This window comes from Rousettus aegyptiacus, unplaced genomic scaffold (genome assembly GCF_014176215.1).
Source record: "Rousettus aegyptiacus isolate mRouAeg1 unplaced genomic scaffold, mRouAeg1.p scaffold_m13_p_10, whole genome shotgun sequence".
NCBI classification, from domain to species: Eukaryota; Metazoa; Chordata; class Mammalia; order Chiroptera; family Pteropodidae; genus Rousettus; species Rousettus aegyptiacus.
In genome coordinates, this window is record NW_023416285.1 from 12,879,743 (window position 1) to 12,903,574 (window position 23,832).

Below are 23,832 nucleotides of genomic sequence, written 5' to 3' on the forward strand. Positions count from 1 at the left end.
GGCTCTAACAATACAGAGTACGCAATTCTGCAGGTATTAGATACAGGTGTTTGAATGACCAGCCTTTTGCCTTTACTGTAATACCCAGGGTATGCATTTGAGATCGTGTGATCATTAGATTATAGAGTAATAGTCCCAGTGATGTAGCCAGGGTTTCATTCCCATGAATGTTCAAAGCTCACTTCGATTACGCCTGCGATAGTGTACTGCATGACCTGTTGTTTCAATTTTCAGAATCATGTCATTACTAATATCCACAGATGGAATACTCAAAAACAAAAAACACAGTGACCATTTTATAACTGATTCAGGTCATCAAACAACTTCACCTCCCAAAGTTAGAAACTCTAAGAGCTACGTGCCAAGAAGAAAATACGAGGCTATGTCGTCACAGGTGGAAATATACAACGGTATTCCAGGCACCTCGCAGGATAAAAGTGCTTCAAATTAGAATGGCACATTCATTGTTACTAAGATTTTTCATAAGGCCACACTGTCCACTAAGAAATATTCAGTTAAATTTCCTTCGAAATCTGGCTTTTTTTTTCCCCCTCCATATCATCACTTATCTACCTAACTCCCTTATAACCAGTTCTTGTTCTTTTTAACTGTTCAGAGCAACTTCACAACTAAGAGTTTAAATTCCTAATGGATGCTGGCAACCCAAAATTTACATTATCAAATGTTTACTATGATCATACTTCTAAGATGGAAAGGAAAAGCATGAGAGGATGAAATCTCCATAGCAAGTTCAACACACTAAATGTGGTACAGAAAATAAGTATTCTTAGTTTTGCATTTTAATAATGTTTAGTAATGCTAAATATGGGAATAACTACAGTTTTTATTTATTGCACATTTACTAATAGTCCGGCCCTGGGTATATGTTAGTAATCAAATATATATTTGTTTTAAGCAATGGTTATTTTAAAGGTTTTTTGGATAATTTTGTACTACTTGTAATTTAACTGTAATGTATAGTCTTTTATATTTAAAAGAACTCTAGAGGATTCTTTCACACTGTTTTACAACTCAAGGTCTTCTAGAAAGAGCTTACATTTAAATGTTTATTTTGAAGAAGTTTAAAGGAAAGTTTAAAAAATTCTCAATAATTATATGACATAATTTTAGCATAATTCTAGCAGATGCCAATCTGAAATATAATGTTTATTAACAGCACAAAATAAGATGGAGAATAAGAATATAAATAGAAAACATATGCATGCATTTGTCTCTACAAAGTTGTGAAGAAATAGATTGTTTCATATTCAGAGGCAATATTCTATTCTTTTTTATTCGTAACAATTATAACTTGTCAGATATCTGAGTCGGTTGCTGTATTTCCTAACTCTTAAAGCCTATACGAAGAGAACATAATAGCAATAATTGATGATCTGAGGAAATTATCGGATACTTAACATCACAGCCCAAATATTCTACTCACAACCAGGAAATAGCAGAACATAAATTCTCGGTTTTGTTGTTGCTTGCTCTTTGCTCTAAGCGTCCCTGAATGTCGGTATTTGCTAGAGGAGATATCGGAGTGTAGCTAATAAGAAACGGCAAAGGTAAAAAGGCAGAAACATTTCATTTTTTTTTTGAAACAGAATAGTTCTTTTGAGGGAAAGCAATACTTCAATTGAAGAGATAACCAAAATGTTTATCTATATTCAATTTAATTTCAAATCAAGGTCCAAGTATGAAATGCCAACACGGTTATTTGCAGCTTTCCCTCCAAATGAGAAAAATATCCATGGCAGTGATTTCTTTATTGAGGCTTTTAAAATGTGTTCAAAATATCCCATGTTCATGTTACTGTTAGTAACTGTTAATTCTTTACCCTAGAAAACCTCTGGAAAAACACACAGCATCTGCTCAGAATATAAAACAACATTGATTTATGTCTCGAAAGTAGAGTTACAATGAATAGCAAACAAATTCATTATGATAGCATAAAAATATCAAAATAAATTACGCCCTGGTATCTACACCACATTGTAGGTTAATAGGTATTAATATCGTTACTCATGACAGGCCTAACTGCTAATGTAAAGGAGCAATTTTCTTTATTACTAGGCATTTCACTAAAATCGGTTAGCTGGACCAGGGCAGAAATCGAAGGAACTTAGAGTGAATGTTTGGAAAGGCACAGCATCTGATCTGCCCAAACAGAAATCCACATCAGGATTAAAGCAAAGACTTGGGAGGTGCCATGGTCATTTATTAACATTTTTACTGAGTAATAAAAGCTGACATGTACTGAGCACTTACTATATACTAGTCTTTGGATAAGTACAATAGATAATTTTTATTTATTCTTATGATCCCATGGGTTACAGATTATATCTTCATTTTACCAGTGGGACAGATCAAGGCACAGAGACTATCAGTCATGAACTAAATGTTGGTAAACAGCAGCACCAGGACCAGGACCTACATCTGCGGAACTTATAAGTCCTTTCTCTAGGTCACCAGGAAGCTTTCTGCAGAGAGCCAAATAGTAAATATTTTAAGCTTAGTGGGTCTTACATTCTCTGTGGCAACTACTCAGCTCTGCTAATGAGAGCAAAAGTGGCCATTAACAATGTGTTAGTGAGTTTAAAAATGTGAAAACCATTCTAAGCACACAGGTTAAAAACAAAAACAGACAAATTCGGTCGGGCTGCAGTTTGCAAAATCTGCTGTAGACCAGTGCCTTTCTAACTTTAATGTGTATGTATGTTGCCCAAGAATCTAGTTAAAATGCAGATTTTAATTCAAGAGGTCTGAGGTGGGGTCTGGAAATTCTGAAATTCTAACAAACTCTCTGGTGATGTTCATGCTGCCTGTCCAGGGACCATGCTAAAGAGCAAAGCTCTACATTGTAATGCTATCCTAAGCAATCTCTAAAGATGCTAATGTTCCTATATCCAGGCCTTTGGTTAAAGATCTCAAGTAAACACACAGTGGTCCAAGCTGGGAACCTTAGAGCCTTTCCTCGATCAGTGCCGTTTATTCTACGTCTGAATTCTCCAGAGGCTCTGCCTTCTTGCCATCCTCAATGTCATTGCCCAATCCCAACCTTCAAGTGGGTCTCACACCTTCAGTCCTCCCTATTAGAAGGCTTTCCTCTATTTGGCCATCTGAGACTTCTTTCTCTTTAAAATAAAATCCAAATATTTCCCTCCCTGACTCACACTCATTCAGGGGCACTACGATGCATACAGAATAGAATTCAAATGCTAAGTTCGTCACAGTCTCACCTAACCAATCACGCCAATTCTGTCTTCCACCATTTCTTAATTGTAGTAACAACAGTAATAGCCCCAAACTTGTATTAAGCTCCTACTATGTATAAGCACAATTGTACTTCTTTTCATTTTTGCTCCAGATTACCACATGAGGTAAATTCTGTTATTTTCATTTTATAGACAAGACAACTAAGACACAAAGAGCTTAAATGGCCCAAAGTGACAGAGCTTGAAACTACAGAGACAGGATTTGGACCCAGGCACTTTGACTACAAGGTGTTATCCTTCTCAAGGCTACCTTATGTGCTCCTCAGGCTGAATTACCTAAAAGTCCCTAACATAGGCCACATCATTTCCTGTCCCCAAGCCTGGGTGGTTGCTCATCCTCTGCCTACAACCTCCTTCACGTTCATCACCACTTGCCTCGTCTTCCTCTTATCTCAAAACTTACCTCACATGCCACACCTCTCTCGCCCCTCCTCAAAGTATAAAGATGCCCATAGAGTCGCTATATCTTAATGTCCATTTTTCCTACTAAAGTTGGCCTCCTTTAAGGAAGAGTCCTTGTTTTATGTTATTTTATTTTTTTCTGGTACTGTCATCGGTTTATACTATGCTTGGTAGGTAAGTAGGTATTCAATAAATATTTGATGGATGAACAAGAGGATTGAGTAATACATGAATGGATAGGAAATCAATTTGATAAGCCATCGTTAGCCTAATTTCCACATCTGTATATGGAAGGGATTGAATCAGATAAGTTCTAAATTGTTCTCATCAACATCCTATATTTATTCATTCATTCATGCCCATATTTATTAGGCATCTACAGCATGCCAGGCACAATTCTAGGTCCTGAGCATGTCATAGTAAAGAAAGCAAAGTCCCTGTCCTCGTACCCTTTGCAGTCTGACAGGAGAGAGAGAACAATGTGGGGCAGCGATAAATGTCAGAGAGAAAAAAAGCCAATATGTCTATTATATAGAAGTATCCACATACACATAAAAATGGAGAGCTATTTATAGGTAATAACTATCATTTTATTGATCAACTCATATGCATGTGACTTAGAATTAGTTTCTTCTGGTCTTTAAAAAATATGAATTACCAATACAGTGAAAATCTGCAATGTTAACAAAATGATAGAGGAATACCTGAGTTTAGGTTGATTATACTGTCCATTTGGGCCTAAAATTTGTGGTGGTTTTACAATTGATATAATTAGTTGCTAGCAGCCCATTCCTAGATGTGCATTTAAATAAGGACACTGCAAATTAGAAAAGTGAAAAGATATGAAACAAAAACTTTCAAAAGTTTCAGAAATAGCTATCTTTCAGAGGGATGGAAAGCTAAACTTGTTTAATCGTACATGAAATGCAAAAATGAATTAACTTCATTTGATTCAAGTTTGAATTAAGTTCTAAGAATTAGATTATTTTAATAATCACCATTTTATTTACTCTTTATTTTACTTACTGGTCATTTTTACTGTGTGGATTATTATAGTTATAATAGAAATATAAGTATACCTATAAAAAATTATAACCTGAAGTCCTTATTAAATTTTCATAAAACCTCAGATAAACTTGTAAATTGGTATGTTGAGATTAAAAATGGCTGACAACTTGACTTCAGACCAACCACAAATTCATAGCAAAAATGGATATAAACTTGGGGGCCTAAACAGAGTTTCCAAGTTCATGATTCAGGAATTTCTTTACCTTTTAAATATTCCACCTCATTTTAAGTAGAATCAACTGTAATCCACTCTGACAATTAATGGTATCATTTTGCTCAAGTGTAAAACAGTTTTCAAATCAATGGTCTAATGTGGATATCAACATTTATTTATGTTTGTGAATGTAACTCATGGCACTTTCTATAACAAAACATATTTCTATGTTTTGTTACAAAGAAATAGGTTTCGTTATAGAAAAAATAGCTAATGAAAAATAGTCAATAGAAATACAGTATAACTAATACTAAATAGCTAAGAGAAAACAAAGGTTTTATTCTTGTAATGTCTATAAAAAATTACTTCTAGAAAGTGTCTAAATGTATTCACAAAACAGGATTGTCTTTCACATAGACTCAGACACAGAATAAAAATAGATTAATATGTCCTTACTATCAAGAAGGGCTAAAAAAAAAAAGTGTTTGTGGAGATACACCCAAACAGAATCCTTGTTGCCTTAACTTTGTAAAGAATACATCTAACTTTGTAAAAGGTATGATTTATCCCCAAAAGGTTTATTCATATTGACAGAAGGAGCAGAATTTGGAACATATCCTAGAACTTCAGTATGCAAATAAATGACTTTTAGCTAGCACCTTGATTTGTTAAAAGGAAAAAAAAAAGTGAAGTCTCCATCACTCTGTGTTCAGCTCTGCTCTAAGCACAAGGTTCTTAGGGAGGAAGAGGAATCTCCCCTTTACTGTCTCATCAAGGGATAAATGCAAACGTGACCACATTGATTGAGGGGAGGCATTGCCCACCATATGGTCCTCCTCAATGAACTCAACATGAGAAGGGGCTTTTTACTGACAGAGAACGAAGCAGGGAACAAAGTGAACACCTGGTCAGGTAAAAAAAATCAGGATATTTGAATTGGCTGCCTGGTCTCCAAATTACTTGCAGGCATCAAGTCCAAGGTAAAATGAAATGTGACCCTCTTGCATATTTCAGTAATTATTATGGCATTAGAAAGTGTATGATATATCCTCAAATGGAAAAAGCTCCTTCATTGGGCAGTATGGCTTTTTCACTCCGCCGAAGGTGATGAGAAGACAGGGTGAACAGAGTAGAAGATTAGAAATTGAGAAGCCTTCCTATTTCTTCAGTGGGGACAGACCAGCACAGTGTGGCTTTGAGGACAGTCACTCTCCTTTCCCTCATCTTACCCATTTGGAAAGATGCCAACCGTGAGCACAGTGACTCTTGCTGCCCTTTTAAACCGTCAAGAAGCTGTGAAGTCTTGGACCCTCCAAGGAGAATTTGGCCACCAGTCAGTCCATCTTCTACTTAGTTCTTCAATCAGTACTTCTTTGTCTTTCTCTGTTATAGAGCAAAACTTCTTTATCAGCCGGGGCAGTGATGGCAGCAGCAGATGTCGAATCGTTGGATGCACACGCAGAGGCTACTTATCGGTAAGTGCACCAGGCTATGGTAAGTTCAGTGAGCTTCTATAATGAGTACCGAACAGCAGAGGGAAAACCTTGAGTCTTTAAAAAAGCAACTAAGCCTATAAGCTTGGTCAGCGGGCAAGTGCTCAAAATGGCTATTTCAAGGCCTGACTAATGAGCTAATAAATTATAGTCACTTCACACGCAACATGGTATGATTTTTCCTGCTGAGTTGAATCAGGTAGCAATCTAGGCTAACCTTTAAAAACTGATTTGAACTCTCCCGATAAGGTGGCCTGATAGATTTAGCCTCTATTTTAGATAGGAAGGCCTACCTTCTCATCCCTTTTTTTGTCAGAAACATCTCTAGAGCAGTAGTGATTCTGTTCCCCAGGGGACATTTAGCAATGTGGGAAGACATTTTTAGTTGTGACTCTATAGGGGGCAGGGATGCTACTGGCATCTAGTAAATAGAGGTCAGAGATGCTGCTAAACATCCAATAATGCATAAGACAGCTCCCCTCCCCCCAACAAAGGAATAGTATCTGGCCTAAAATGTCAATAGAACTGAGGGATTATCAAGAAATCCTTCTCCAAGGCATAGAAAAGTAAGTAAATTACAGCTAGTTCTGCCAGCAAGAGTGAGCTGGCAAATTTTGGCTCCTAATTTGAGAGGTGGGAATGAGTAAAACCTACAAGTCTACTGGCATTTCACTGGACATCCTTTGGTCAAGTGCATCCTGTTGAGCATCATGCACTCGTCCTATGAAACTGGCTAAAAGGAAAAAGGAGTAAAATCTTTGTTATTTCTGGGAGAGAGGCTCATCGTCTCGAATTGCGTGATGTGTCCTGCAGATGGGTAAGATTTAAGAGGCATGCTCACTTCGCTGTTACCTCCACCTAAGATGGACATCATCACGTCGCTCCAGCGCCTGAGGCATCAAGCTCCCTCTAATCTTACCAAATTCATAACAAAATTAAGTGTCACTAAAGTAAGTCTTCCCAATTTATCTAAGAACCTGAAGGACTAATGGGCTTTTATGCACATGGCAAAACAACAGCAGTTACATTAATCCTTCTGACCAGGCAGTGCTCTCGTTTAGAGTCATCAAGAAAATAATCTATGAATAGTTATCCTGATTGTGTTTCTATGTTCTAATTTAGCTAAGTCTATACATTAGTGGAGAAAACACAGAGAACACTAACCGGATGTGAGTCTGTGTGTGTGTGTGTGTGTGTGTGTGTGTGTGTGTGTGTGTGTAGTTTTTCTAGACAGTGCTCTGAAAAATTAATCAAACGTCTAGGCAGCTAATAACAATGTCAGGAAAAGGGTAGTTGCACCATTTCACTATTTTCACTCATAACAGTACAATCTCTCCATAAAAGATCTGCCACCATAGCAGAAGCTCTGATGACAGAATAGCGATTTAGATTTAATTTCTCTCTGATCAAAATTTCATCAAACTTGAAAGAAGGTCAGAGTCGCCTAACTCGAGGCCCAGGGCATAGCAATTCCACTTGCGGAGGTTTTCAGGGATGCAGCTGAAGTATGTGACATGATTTATCCTTACGCTTCTATGGAAATCATATGGTACCAGTAAGTTCTCAGCATATTCAACTGTATTTTCAAAATCTGTTGGGGATACCAGTCACCTCCCCTGCAAGCCCCCACATTACCTTCCTATAAAAGTTTAGGACACTTGTGGGTGATTTCAATATGAATCCGATTCCCAGAGAAACACATGGCAACCAGGCTGACTGACAAGGACACACTCCCACCCTCCCATGAGTTATAAACCACATGGTGCAAAAAATGGCCTCTCTCACCGTGGCAATTGAGACAGACATTAAGGCCACCTTTTCTGCCTATCACAAGGCCCTCGTGCTTGTTATGCAGTGATGAGATGCTCATCGCAGAAGACTCTTCCCAAATCTTCCTTTTCCCTGCATGGTGGCACCAGCCCTAAAGGTATCCAAATGAACACTTCGACTAATAGGCTGTTTTGAGGGCTCTGGACAAAGAAATGGGTGCGAGGATCATGATCAATAAAGATAACGAGCGTTTGCACTGTTAGGTGCCATTGCCAACTAAATCAAACGCTTCCGGCCAGTAAGAAAAGGGCTAGAGGGGAAATCAAATGGCAAATCTGCTGAGAAGGCCAAATGGACCCATCTTCCACAACGCCCTCTCTTATTTTTCTGAAGACACCAGGAAGACAGCAGAAGTAAGAAGGGGGCAGTTTTTCTTCTAGATAAAATATAGTGGGATAGAAAACTCTGAATATTATTTGGCAACGATTGTCAAATTCTTCTGGACATTGTGTGTGAAAGCAACGTGCCATCGAAAGGAATTGGACCTAGGTTAGTCACCTAAACAGAGCATGTTAGAACTATAAGGTCACCCAGCCCAGCACCGTCGTTTTAAAGAGGAGAAAGCTGAGGCACAGAGAGGATGAATGGGTTGCTCAAAGAATTCTCTAGTAAGACCACCAGATCCAAAGCAACTGATCGTCCCGAACACTCAGTACATCCAACTCCCAAGTTCAAACTGGGTGTTGGAACTTGGGCTTGGCTCTTCCTAGCCAGAAAAATGCTTTTCTGACTCTGAGCAATCCCAAATGTCAGCATAAGACTGCTGTTTGCCCAGAGATTACTGCAAGAACTCGGTCCACTGGGCCCATAGGGCCTGCTGGGCACCTGCATGTATAGATTATAACCTTGACCGAAGCCCAAGTGGAGGAGGTGATAAACACAACTGCCATTAGTCTGGGCCTTTTACGTCTCCCATTTCAATTGTCTCCTACTCTTGCCCGAGCCCACGGGAAAGCTGCACAGCACGAAACACTAAGAGAAGGGAGGCCTCTTAAGCTTCAGGGACTTGAGCTCCTAGCTGCAAATTTCCTTTCATTCAAAAGAACACTCTCCACCTTTTTTCTCAGCACAACACTTAGCATGCCCACGAGGGGGGAAAGTGTTTCTCACCAGGAATAAGCTGTAAGGTATATTTGAAAATTGAGATTTTTGAATTGCAATTGGCATTTCTCGGTGCCTTTCAGATGGAGGCCATCTAACTGCAAAGTGACATTTTGTGGTCCAAACTTGGTGGAGATCCAGTGAAAAACAACAATCAATCAGTTTCTAAAACACAGGCTCAAGAAAATGGGACCTAGCGTTAAACCTGGAAGATCTTTTATGATTGTTCGTCAAAGGAAAATAGCAAGAGACATTCATTTTTCAAATTATTCTCCTTCACTAGCCTCTCTTACTGCTATTACCATGAGCAATATCATTCTTTACCCACTGCAGGAACCTTTTGTGAGCAAAATACCATTGAAAATCTTTACTTTCAAATCCATTCACTCCTGGCAAGAAACAATCCTGGATGAACTTTCAGAGTGCCCAGCTGAGTAAATGAGTGACTTTTGGTTGATCTAATTTACTTGTCTCTTTTTATCCACATATGATTTATATTACATGCGTATTTAAGGAATGCCTTTGTCTTCGAGCACCTGTAAGCCCTTTATAATCATCAGTTAAGCCTCGCAGTCCATTCGAGATAAGAGGTATTTTCCCTTTGTAGAGGTGGAAAATTCTGGAAACACGGAGGTTCAGCATGGCGGCCGAATCTTGACTCAGGCCCTAGAGGGAGGTCAGTGCATTTCCCAATCCCCTTTAGGCAGCTTAACTGTCCGTAAATGTGTGGCCGAAATATTAAGTCCCTACTAACCACATGATTGCATTTGTGAACCCTGGCATTCCGGCAGTCACCCCTGGGTGCCCTTGGAAAGTTGGCCAAAGAGATGGAAAATGGAGGTGGTGAGGCGGGGCTAGGGTGAGGCGGGCCAGCCAGCCAGGAAGGAGATAGTAAAGTTTTTGATGTCTTAATCTTCTTGAAACAACTGTTCTTTACAACATGGTTAAGCAGCCATGTGGAGGAGAGTTTAGAGGGAGGCAAAGCTGGTGGCCAGGAGGTCAGTGAAGAGATCTTCATAGGGAAAATCCAGGAAACATAGTGGCGAAGGGCTCAGGTTTTGGCATCAGTCAATGCTGGCTTAGAATGCTGGCTTTGTTACTTTCTAGACACGTGAGTGATTTAGTTCCCTTCCTGAAGACTCAGTTTTCTACAAAATGACACTAACAAAAATCCCCATAGTGTTGTGGAGATTCTATGAGATAAAGGTAAATCACTAGCACAATATTTGGTACAATAAATGTTCAATCTTAATGGCAAAAACTTAAATAGTGTTTACGTATGCCAGGCGCTGTTTTATTATACATTAAATCCTCACAACTGCTTAAGAGACAGGTATTATATTCTGCCTCCATTTGACAGGTGAGAAAACTAAGGGGTAGAGAGGTTAGAAATTTGAGGTATGGAGTCAGGATTCTAATCCACACACTTCAGGTCCAGAATCTGTGCTCTTTACCACTCTTCTACAATTAGCGGCTAATATTAATCACTAAGGCGATAGATTAGGGATGGAGGCAGACCGAAGATACAGGAAGGTATGGTGTAGGGATGACAAGAGAAAGGATAACCAAGAGCAGTTCCTGGCATTTTGAGTTAAGGATGGTCTATGACTTCTCTAACAGTGGTGGGGAATACAGAAATAGAACCCTGCTTGGGATAGACAGAGCAAGTCTAAAATATTTGTAGAATATTCAGTAAACATACAAATGTTTAAGAGAGAAATATATATATATATATGGATCTGGAGCTCAAGAGAGAAGTTAGGGTAGGCGTTATAGATTTGGGAGTCATCAGAAGATACTTGAGAACTAGAGTCACTTGAGCGAAAGATCACGCACGCAGTATACAGAATAACAAAGGAAGATGACTGAAGAGGATGCCTTTGGGGAAGAGCGGGAACACCAACATTGAAGGGTTGTACTAAGGGCCCTTAGCAGAGGTCAGGAGGGAGAGGCTGGAGAAGGAGAGTGCTTGGTGGAAGCCAAGGGAGAAGAAGCTTTCAACAGTCTTTCTCTGGTTTAAAACTATTTTTTTGTCCATAGCCATGCCACCCTGAACAAGCCTGATCCCGTCTGATCTCAGAAGCTAAGTAGGGTTGGGCTTGCTTAGTACTTGGATGAGAGACCACCTAGGAAGACCAGGTACTGTAGGTCTTCCTAGGTGGTCTCTCATCCAAGTACTAAGGGATTGAAAGATGACAAGGTCTTTGCAATCTGTGAGGTCAACCAAGGGTTGCCTCGCCTAAAAAAAAATAATAAAAATAAATTTTTAAAAAAACTATTTTTAATTGGACAAAATATTTTATCTTCTCCTACTCACCTCTTCAGGATATTCAGGATACTGCTCTCCAACCAAACACAAAGAATTTAAAAGACAGTGTAGATTGACCCGTGCCTTGCCAGCTCATTTCTTGGGAAAATAAGAGAATTCACATCATGGGCTAAGGGGAAGTCAGTTGGCCTATCCTTCTCTTCGTCTCTGATTGCCCAGAACCCATCTATTGCTCATCCCAAAGACTGCTCCTTCCACGTAGCTCTCCCACGCGCTCTAACTGGAATTACAACCATGTTCCCTGGTAGTCCTAGAGAACTCTGTTATATCTATACTACATCATTTGGGGGTGGGGGAGATCTGCTATCACAATTATTTGTATATCATTTCAATCATTTGCAAGAACAAAAATTTATTGATGGCAGAGGTCATATCTTACCCTTTTAATACCACTGGTACTTGGTGCTATATCTGACATCTACGGGGTGATAGATAAATGTTTGTGGATCATGAATAACTTTAATCCTTTAGTGAATGCATAATAGGTACATTCAATCAGCTTCCACCTTTATTCTGGCTTCACCTCTTATTCACTGTACCTCTCGGTACAGAGATAGAGCTTTTGCATCTGTGAAATGAGTAAAACAGAGTTAGTGAAAACTAAATAAGATTATAAATGAAATGGGCTTAAAGCATAGCGAACATCTAATAATCGTTAGCTAGCAAGTGTCAGCTTCTCATCTGGATGGCTGGCCCAGCCCCTCTGCGGAGGTGTTTAGAAATTCCGAGCCTTGTTTGGATTTCCCATGGTCCCTTACAGACCCAGGGGTCCCGGTTCCCAACCCATTCCTTTAACTTCTGTCCTGCAGGATTTATAGCCCGACTGTGACAACTAATTTTGGAACTGCAATGCCTCCTGTCATCTTCCATAAATTTGACATAAATAAATCACAAAATACCCTTTTTATATAGCTTTTTATCTTGCCACGCTTCTTGTTTCTTTTGGAAACAGTTTTTATGGCAAATGCAGAGTGTAAATCCACCCGGCAATAAAGCATGCCAAACGAGCATGTGGAACGGGCACCTGAGAGGAAATCACCCGCCATTTGCAGCGCTCCACGCCGTACTGGCGGGATGTTCCAGGGTGGGCCTCTTCCATGCCCCGCGCTGTATTCCTCACATGCCATTTGCATAGCCCCAATGTTGACAACATCATGAAACAACAGGAAGCGGCACCCAGTGGCCCACGTCTTCCTGCCGGCCTCCCCTGCTGAGGACACTGAGTCTTGACTTGCCCCTGTTTCCTGGGAGGGGTCATTTCTTCTTAGGCGGCGGTATCCAACAGAGCTTTCTGCAGTGGTGGAAATGTTCTCTATGGATACACTGCCCAGTATTGAAACTGCTGGCCTCATGTGGCTACTGGACACTGGACAAGCGGGTAGTGAGACAGAGGAACTATATATATACATTTTTTCATTTTAAGTGTAATCAGTTTAATGTAAATAGCCACACATTGCTCATGGCTATCATACGGACAGCGGAGTAAAAACTGTTTTATACATCCTCCACTTCAGATACCTTCTTCCACACATCTTCAATTTCAAATGCCAGGATTCACACCAAGTATCCACCGAGTACTCTCTCACACATCATCTCTGCTTTCCTCCTGACCTAGTGGGGTCATGATTATTATCTCCATCATTTAATTGAGGCACCTGAAGTTTAGAGAGTTTTAGCGGCAAGTCTGAAGTCCCTCAACTAACATGTGATAGCGCAGAGATTTGACCCCAGGTCTATCAACGTTTTGCTGCTCTCAGATTTTTCGACCAAGCATTCTGGCTTGATGTTATTATATCTGATCATTAGGGCAACCTGTGTATGAACCTGTTCACGCTACAGGGCTCAACAGTCAGCTCAGCAAAGCTTTCCATGTAGGAATGGAGAGAGCCAGCTTCTCATCACGCCTTACCGCCTGCTAGCCATCGGTGTGAGGTCATGCACTTTCGGGCACACTTCTTTCTTCGTGTGTGTATGGGAAGAAGCATCAGCCCCTGCCTGCCTCACAGGCTTGTTGGAAGCATAGGCGACACCCATTTGAGGATGTACTAAAGAATTAAACTACTGCACAGATGTAAGGCTTGTTATTAAAGGAAATTCTGATGAATCCTACTACACTCTATTTATTTCCTGCCTAAGTTGCCACAAAATCCATGTGCAATACCTTTCTCCACATCGATACTTACAAAACACCCCTAGAAGCCTACATTCTGTGCAGCAAAATTAAAGGAATGCATCCTGTGGCCTTTTTGTAATACCAAATTAAAGCAATGACAATCCACAGCAGAAAAACCACCCCACCGTGCACCTATTATTAACATGTTAATTTCTATGTTCCAGCTTTTGAAAATGATTCTGGGAACTACTTATTGAATTTTTAATTTGCAGATTATCAACCAAATTGGCTGCAATGGCTCTGAGCAATGGGACTCACACGTCAGCTTTGCAGGTAAAGTAGATGCCTGCAGACAACAGTGGCTCAAGTTCTGATGGGATGAGTTGTGTTACCCAGGAACTGGGCTCCTTATTGGCTCCTGAGAACTTCAGGTTCAAGAGGAAGAATAATATGTTTTCATATGTGTGAATGGGAAAGAGGAGGGATACAGGAATTCTGCACTAACGAGGCTCTAAAAATCAGATTCCAATCTGAACCTCCCTCTTTCCTTCTCTTCCTTCCTTCTTCCTTTTCTTACATCCTCCCTTCTTCCTTGCATGGAGGATACCATAATTCATAAGGCAGACCCCCATATGTGCTCTCACAGTGTTCATAGTCAAGGTGAAGGCTGTAGACTCAGCCTGTGTGACACAAAAACGTGACAAGGGCTATGCCGTCCTCAGAGGTGAGGAGGAAAATATCAAAGAAGACTTCCTAGAAAAGCAAGTTAAAAGAGGAGCAGGAGAGAGCCAAATGGTTGAAGGGGGAGAATGTTTCAGGCCATGAGAACAACAGAAGAGAATAACCAGAAGTAAGAAAGTCCTTGGTCCTCTCCACAAGGGGACCAGGTGCTAGCCCCGCCCCATCTCAGGTGGAGGCAGTAGAGCCCTGTGGTTGAAAGTCTCCTCCCTGAAATCAAGCAGAAGACAAAACAGTACCCAAATCCCCTGAGTACCACATGATAGCCTTATGTCCTTGAGTAAATGACTTAACTTTTCTAAGCCTCATTCTCCATATCTATAAAATGGGAAGCATGATAGTATTTTTGTGAGAATAAGAGGAGACTATGTTGAGTGAGTATATATCACAGCATCCACTAAAGGCTTCATAAATACAAGGGTGTCTACTTTGTTGTTATTATCATCATGATTATCATTCTCATTGAAATGGTCACTGGAATCTCATCTCCTGCCAGCTCTATAGTGCCTCCCCTTCCTCAGGTCACAGTACTTGCCTCGCTACACCCACCAAGCCTTCTGGGATCACTGAAGACCCCACTTTCACCTAGAGCATCCTAATCACTCTTTTCTTCCCCACTCATTCTCGACTCATACTGCCTTACTACATAATCACCTTTTCCTTCTATGTGCATTATTTCTGCAAGTCGATCATAACAACTTATTCTTAATAATAAGTGACTTATTAGAATAAGAACTACTGAGACTTTGTACTTCCCCAGAACTTCGTACCTCGCAAATGACTTTACCAGAGGGATTGTTATAGATATTTGTGAAATAACCACCTTGGTCAGTGGATCAAATATTAAAACTTTCACTTTATAGACAAAAACATTGCTCTTCAGAGGAGCTACGTGACTTGTCTGAAGCCACACAGCTGCTGCATGGTTGAGCTGAGGCTAGGACTCAAGCCTTATTTATAGTCACAACACCAAACGTGCTTGTTATGAGAGTCTTGATAAAATGATTGACATTTATTGGACACTTACTTATTCTAAAAATGTTATATGTACAAAGTACATTGACTCCACAATAATCCTATGAGGCAGGGACCAGAATTACATGCTTTATTATGGACAAGGAAACTAAGTCACAGAGATGTTAACAGCTTGCCTGGGGTCACTAAACTATTAAGTGATACAACCATGACCTATACCTAGACCAGTTCTATAGCACATATCCATAATTGTTATGCATACTGCCTCTTGTAATGACAGGATTTCTCTTATATTTGTTGGGAATCTTCCAGTGCTGGGAGAACCCCAATGAATTCTGGAGGGACTCAATGACTAGTTCTTTATTAATACAAATAATAGTTTACTTTATTGTCCGAAGTGTAAGTATCTCAGTAAGTTGGAAGTCTTTGATTGTTAATTTTCTTCCAAAGTTCCCATGATGACTATAGCTGTTCATGAATCGACTTTCTCTAATGTGTTTTTTGATGCAGTCCCAGCCCCAGACATGTAAATATTCTAATATTTTGTTTCTTTCTACTACTCCATCACCCACTTCACATGCCCACATCAGGACCCCCAGATGTGCCTGCCTCGAGGGTGGCCACTGAGCATAAATATCACACTCTCAGCAAGAGGCGACTTCAACACTACTTGCTCAAAACACCCCATTATGTCCCTAACCTTTTCCCCCAAGGATGGATGAGGACTTTTTTCTCTCTTCCTTTTTCTTTTCCCACAGAGACGAGGAAACAATATTCCTCAGCATTCCAAAAGCAAGCCAAAGACGGTGACACAGATATAGATACACATTAGTTTCCTCGAACACTCGATGGGATGGCGTAGTGTGTGACCACCCTACTTCTCATTTCCCAAAAGCAAGGCAAATTTACTAACATTTAGACGGACTTCTTATTTACCAGATATCCTTTACCTCCGGGTTAAAGCTTCCTGTATCAGTCTGCTGCAGACTGGAGAAAAAGCTTGAGTACAACAAATTCCAACTCACCAAACATAGGGAACCAAATAATACATGTAACCCTTTTCCCACTGCTGGGAAGGGCTGAGACGTTCAGGTTGCGGCCTCTCCGGGCTCTGTTACAGAAGCTGAGGCCGAATGAGTTAATGGTTAGTCTCTGGTCAGATGGACAGCGCAGCTCCGAGTGCAGCCCTGTTATTTTGCAACTTAGCAGAAAACAAGCTGTTAGCCACATATGCCAGTCTAGGTCCTTCAGTTTTTCAAATTATGATTTATAGGCTTGGCTGCCTATGTCTGGTAGAGGCAGTGTGCTATATGGTTAGTAGAAAGGGGTAGGTAACCATGGAGAAGCGCTACATGAAGATTTAGCACAATTAACGAGCTTGCCTTTGACCCTGAGAGAATGGTGGACACAATTCATGGAGTTGTATACTATGTTCTTTGCCTTGATCGATGTATTCTTCTGAGTGTTTGCCAAATCCTACAAAATATGTTACCCACAGCCGAGGGACTTCAAGTCACTACTTTACATCCTTTCTTCCCGCCTCAACAAAAAGAATACCAGGTTGGTACATATAGTGAGTAGTGGCTGACTATGATTTTGGTTTAAACATCAAAATGTCTTCATACTCCAGATTTTTCTTTCTTTGAAATTTTTTCTGAAATGAGAAAAATGGTGCCCACTTCTGTATGTTTCTCATGATGTATGCTGGTCTGATATTTGGCATAGTATAGCTAGCTGCATTGGTTGTTAAAATATTAAAGATCATTCTATGCTGGCTACTTGGGTGAGCACTAGAATACCATCTGCCAGACCTCACCTAAGAGCATCCAACACCCGAGAGGGCAGCGCCCAGCACGGCACAGCAGGGGTCTCCACAATCCACAAACCTGGGTCCATTCGGACTGGTCGTAGTCTGGGTTGTTTTGCTCCTTGTTATATATTCCAAATATCATCCCTAGAGAGGTAAGATAATACGGACAAGGATACTTAAGAGATTTTTGGAAGATTTTTGGGTGGTCCATAAAAATTTAAGATAATATTATAGTAATAACTCATGGAATCAATATGGTTAGAGTATCCTGAGTTCGGAATTCTGTAATTTCTCATTTACTCAAGGTTAATCCACCTCCGCAGGGAAACTACCCGAAGCAAAGGGCCCCCGTCCCAATGACCTGGAGGTGGCCACTTGGATTTGTTTTTCTGGCACCTGACTTTGCTGGTCAAGCTTTCTCTAATTCATATTTTTAGCAGAAAACGGCATTTTTTTCCCACCAAACACAAATACAAAATTTGTCATCTGGACCATCGTCTACGCTTAGAAAGCATGCTCTGCCTGCCGAGTTGCTTATCTCCAATGATGTTGGTTAAGCGGAATGGAAAGGAGGAGATTCGTTCTCCCCAGATGACAGGAATAAAGGTGCAGACACTTAAAGAAATAGAGTCAAATTTGAAATGTAAAACATCAGAGGTGGTGCTTAGGAATAATGAAACTGTAAGAAGTTAAACACAATCAGGTTTAAAGAGATAATGATAAAAATGAAAATCTGAAATCCTTGCCAGTAGAGTAAACCTAGTCTGGAAAGATGAATTCAATATTTCCTGCAAATAAACAGTAGTTTCTAAAATTAGAAAGCGCAGATAAGAAAGGCAAAAAGTTTCAGAAGATCGTGATGGCGATGGTCAAAAGTATGGTGTGTGTGTGTGTGAGATTCTGTGGAATTACAGACGAGGACCCGCAGTCCCTCAGGTAACAGATTTTATTAAACTGACCGAACTTAATTTAGCACATTCTTGATGAAATATACATGTGCTCACTTTTCAGACATAACCTGCATGAAAGTGCTTTGTGAAATACCAACCCAGTATATCTTCAAGTGTATTTCAAAGAATCAAAGACCTGGGAGATATTTAATGAAAAATCAAACTGCTATTTTGCACTGTTTCTCTCTTAGATATTCACAATGTTCATGAATCTATTAAAAGCTCTGAGAAGTCCTGCAATAATATCACTTGTTATCTATCTATAATCATTATTTCCCAAATTTATCTGTACACAGAAGCCATTTTTATGTGTCGCTATCTGAGGAGAGTTACATTAGAAAATTGTCAGGTGTAATCACTATGTTATTGGAAGATTTTCGAAAGACATATTTTTCCTGAATAATCTTCAGGTGTCCAACCCTAGGGGTCCTTAAAGGCAGTGGTCATCAATCTTTTTGGCACCAGAGACTGACGCTCCTATGAGAATCTGATGCCTGATGATCTGAGGCAGAGCTGAGGCGGTCGGTGATGCTAGCGCTGGGAAGCGGCTGCAAATGCAGGTGAAACTGCTCTTTTGCCAGCCCACCGTTCACCTCCTGCCGTGCAGCCCTGTTCCTAACAGGCCACAGACCAGGTACTGGACTGCGGCCTGGGGTTTGGGGAACCTTGCTCAAGGGGACCCTCTCAGGCGTCTTCCTGTGACTTCCTATCTGCATGAGTTATGTTAGTTCAAGGATCCTTCAGCTTCAGGGAAAGCAAAGATTAACTGCATTATTATTCAAATGCAAGTCACCCACTGTCACCTCCCTGCAGAATCAGATGGGCCCTTCCACTGTGGCCTTCCTGGGCTCAAGATGCTGGCTTGCAAGCTTCCTTAATTGCTTCACCCCCTCACATCCTACCTTGCATTTTTATCAGGGCAAATGTTAGCAGGAAGGGCAGTCTTGTGGATGAAGGAGGAAAGTTTAGAGCAAGTGCCTGCTTTTAAGGAGAGCAGGCTTAGCAAAAAATTGTTACAAATTAGCTACAATATCAGGTTCTCAATTCTTTCCTGATTTCTTCAGGTGCTTGCACTTGGCTCTCCAAAAGCTTTCAAACTTTATTTTCCCTTCTTTGATTGTGCTGGTAGAAAGATGGAATTCTAAAGGAAATGCATCATAAAATTTATATTTGAGCAGTCTTATCAGCATTGGACATGCATAATCTTTCCTTGCAAAGTTTTGCTATGAAATTGCACACAAATTTGTTTCTAAAAAAGAGAGACAGAGACAGAGGAAACCCTCTATGTTTCTGTGGTGTTTGATGTCTATTTATGTTTCTTAAAGATAAAGCATTTATTCTACGCATGATTTGAATTTTATGCATCTCTTCTCTTTGCCCTAACGGAAGTGAATTCTTATTGCATAGTCAAATTTCACACTCAATTTATTCTGCAGAGTAACTCCCTTCCTCCAGATGGGACTATAAACCAGTAGAAAGAAGTTTTTTAAGTGTCCCTAATTGAATATATGGGATCTACTTCTGAAATTAAATCAAAAGCTCAGAGAAAAGTAGAGACGCCATTGGTGGAGGACACTAATATCCATAAAATAAAACAGATTTGTTGGCTCCAGGATGGGTTGGTAACCTTTGAGGCTTTGCATCACCAAGTCACAGAAAGGGCAGCATATGAGGGGAACAGAGGAGATAGAGTGGCTCACGGAGTAAAAAAGATTTCCCCAGCTTCTTCTGAGAGTTACTGGAGATCGACGAGAGGGACTTGTAATTGTCTAGCAAAATGAAAAGGGAGAAGAACTGCAAAGGTATAGAGAGCAGGATAAATTGAGAGAGAAGAATTAGTTGCATCAGGCCCACTATTTATCGAGGATCTAATAATGACAGTGTGGGAGGAAAAAAAAAAAAAAACTTCTCTGCTTAATGTGTGTGTGCACGCACATGCGCACGCTTCCCACAAAACATCTGTGGATGACGCTGTATGTAAGGGGACCCAAAATAACAGTAACAATAATAATACCACCTCATAACATTTGCCGAGTGCTTACTATAGATCAGGGAACGGTGCTAAGCCCTTTGCACATTTGGTTTAATTTTCACAAGGACCTGTGAGGCCAAAACCCTGTCTTTCGTGTTCACAGTCACATAAAAGGTGCTCAATAAATATCTATTGAATGAATTAAACATAACTTTGATGTGGTTACCCTTGTTTTCATCTCTCTCTCTCTCTCTCTCTCTCTCTATATATATATATATATATATATATATATATATATGAAAAACATATATATGTATATGAAAACTGAGTCTCAGAGCGCCTTCAAGAAATTAGGAAACAGCACAGGTAGTAGTGGCAGAGGCTGGCCGGGACCCAGGACTGCCTGTGCCTGTGTTTTATTTCGGCAATACTTCTGAAAGTGAGACAGGAACATGCATAATCTTTCCCTGCAAAGCGTGCAAGGGGTAGGGCCTTGGGATTTGGAGCCATGTCTGTAGGCACAGTGCAAAAGCAGAGGAGAGAAAAGAGCCGGGTTATAATACAAAGAGCTGCCTAGTTTGAGCTTGAGGTCCGGTACTACTTACTGTGTGATTAATTAACCCCTTTGCTGAATTCAGTTTCGTTATCTGTAAAGTGGATGAATTGAACTATATCTTATTCAATTGTGAAAATTAGAGATTGTGGAGACAAAGTGGTATTTAAGTGTTCAAAACTGGTAAATATTATTTTTATTTACAATAAAATAAATATCTTTTTATTTATAATAAAAACAGCAAAACCAGTTGCCTAGAGTTTGTTGGGTGACATTTCATTGTATAACCATGTGAAAATAAGAACCACTTGGGACCTCGGTTTTTTCTTCAGTTTAAATACTGAATTGAACTATGAATGGTTTCTAGGATCTCTTATTTATGTAAACTATGCTGTTCACTCCTCTCAACATAATAGTTAATAGTGCAGGTGCTCCAATCAGGTTTCCCAAGTTCGAATCCTTGCTCAGCCACTTACAAGTTGTGAGATCTTGAGCATGTCACTTAACCTCTTACAGGCCTTTGTTTCTAGTTTTTATTACACAAATAATAACCTGATCGTCTCGGTTTTTACCTCTCTAATACATGACTAATGACAGTAACTATGGGATACAGTCATGAGCAAAAAATAAGTTAATATACTTACAGCAAAGTTTGCCCAATAAATGTTTGTAATGATGATAAAGATAGTAGTGATGAGGATGATGATGGTCCTTCATCTGCCAGTTTTTGGAGTTTGAAATTCTCATCATCTAACTAAGTCAAGTCTGGCTTGGCAGATATGAGACATCCAGACATACGAAGGACAGAATTCGGAATGAATGAGCATGAAAGTATGTAAATTTTGATATGGGGTAGGAAAAAGCAAACCTGGAACTTTTATTTAGTCATTAAATAAAGAAGATTTTTAAAATTTATGGTTCTGATTAAAAAAAAAATACCCTAAGGGTAATGCAGGCCCGGCACCCTGATGAGGGGGACAGTTGGTTTTTGGGGTGAGAGATGCTTTGAAAGGGAAGTGGTATATTAAAAGGGGGAAGAGAACAGTGTTGGCTCTTCAAAAATAGATCTCTCTTGGATGTGAGATATTCAACTTTTGTTCCCCCCTAAAGGTCTTAAGTATATTTTCATACAATGGTCTCAATGGACCATTTACCTAGACAGCCTTTACAGTAAACACTATGGACTGAATTGTGTCTCTCCAAAATTCCTGTGCCGAAGCTCTAATCCCTAATGTGACTGTATTTGGAGATAAGTCCTCTAAAGAGATAATTAAGGTTAAATAAGAGTTGAGCCCTGATCCTACACCACTGATGTCCTTATAAAAAAAAAAAAAAAAGGAAGAGACACCAGAAATGTGCGTACGCACAGAGGACAGACCGTGTGAGGACACAGGACGAAGGTGGCTACCTGTAAGCCAAGGAACGAGGCCTCGGGAGGAACCCACCTTGCTGGCCCCTTGATCTTGAACTTCCAGCCTCCAGAACTGTGAGGAAAAAAAGTTCTGTTATTTGCGTCACCTGGTCTGTGGCATCTTGCTATGGCAGGCCTAGCAAACTAATGCAGTAGCTCTAAGAACTTACAGACTTAGGAGTGTTCTTCTGCTTAACCGATGAAGAAAAAGAAAGAGGAAAAGGAGGCGTCATAGAAGGAGATGAAGAGAACGAGGAAAAGGAACAGGCACAGGAGGAGGAGAGGAAGAATGCTTCCCAGCATCCACGCCGGAGAATGACACCAAGTCATCACTGCTGAGAACCCTTTCCACAATCCTCCTCTGAGATGGTGTCTGCTCGCCACAGGGCTCGTACCCACGAGTGGGGCCCTGTGACCCTCCCTTCCGCACACGCACTAAAGCCTCCAGTATTTGTCACCCAGTAGCCTTCGTGGCCATTGTATTCACTGAAGTTGAGCCCAAAGCAAAACAACACTTTAAATGATATCATCTCTACTCTAAACAGAAGAATAGAATGGAAGCTTAGCTAGCTGTCAAAATTCCGTTGTTTAAAGATAATAGTACAATGAAGCAAAATCTGTCTACCCGTTATACTGCGACAATGCGTAAAAAAACTGAAGTAGCTAAGAACTGGAGAGTTTTAAGATGGATACACACATGAAAAAGTAAAGCACTTTTTTTCCACTTCCACTCAATTGTTATTTATCATCATCTCCACTTCCCCTCCAACGCTGAAGGCTAACATGGTGCCTGTTTTGCCAATAGTAAAGGTAAAAAATATTTTGAGACATGTCTATATTATAAGCCCCCTGATATATTCTCATCGCAATTTATATTAAATTTATATTAGTTTGTCTTCTTTTCATATACAAAGGGTGACAAACTAAGTTTAAAAAAACTACTACTACATTGTACGACAAGGCAAGGATCACATTAAAATGACATTATTTTCCATTGGCATTTACAGAAGGACTCCATTCGGATAGATACCAGTGGCCGTCTTAAGCAACCCGCCCCTCCCCCTGACCCCTGCCCCAGCCTCTAATCATCCAATTTGCATCCAGTTTCGCTTACTTTCCAGCTCTAAACTCCAGTGTTTCTTTGAACCAACTCCAACCCGAACAGGGGAGAACCATTTGAAAGGAAATTATGTATTTAAAAGTAAAACACTTGCCTGTTGAGGTCACCTAACCATCCTACTCCATTCTGTTTGAATTTACTGGCTAGAGACTACCTTAATTCATTTTATAGCAGAATAGTTATATTATGCTCCATCTATTACAAACATTTGGTTTGCATAGAGGATTTGCTATGTTTTATTAATCCATCACATAGTCTTTCTAAAAACATGATGAATGAGGTAGCATAAAATGTCATTCTTTATACACTTTAGGTGGTTTGGCAATTAATGCATCGAGCCTTTGCAGCGATTCTGAATCAAAGGCTGTTTTCTGATATGGATCCATCTTGCCCACATCATCTATGGAATTACGAAACATATGATAAATCCAAGCATTTGACAGAGCTATTTCTATCAGGTTATAACCCTATTTGATAAACTCGAATCAGCAGCAAAACTATAACAGATTAATGAAAACCCATTAGGAAGTGCACC

The 23,832-nt window shown here is 40.1% G+C and overlaps 1 protein-coding gene and 1 pseudogene across 5 annotated transcripts in view; one reads left to right on the top strand and one right to left on the bottom strand.

Annotated features, from left to right (window-relative positions):
* Positions 1-23,832, bottom strand: part of PPARGC1A (PPARG coactivator 1 alpha) — a 599,446-nt gene that overhangs the window by 155,740 nt on the left and 419,874 nt on the right. The gene's annotated exons all lie outside the window — the stretch shown is intronic.
* LOC118608961 lies at positions 11,359-11,477 on the top strand (annotated as a pseudogene).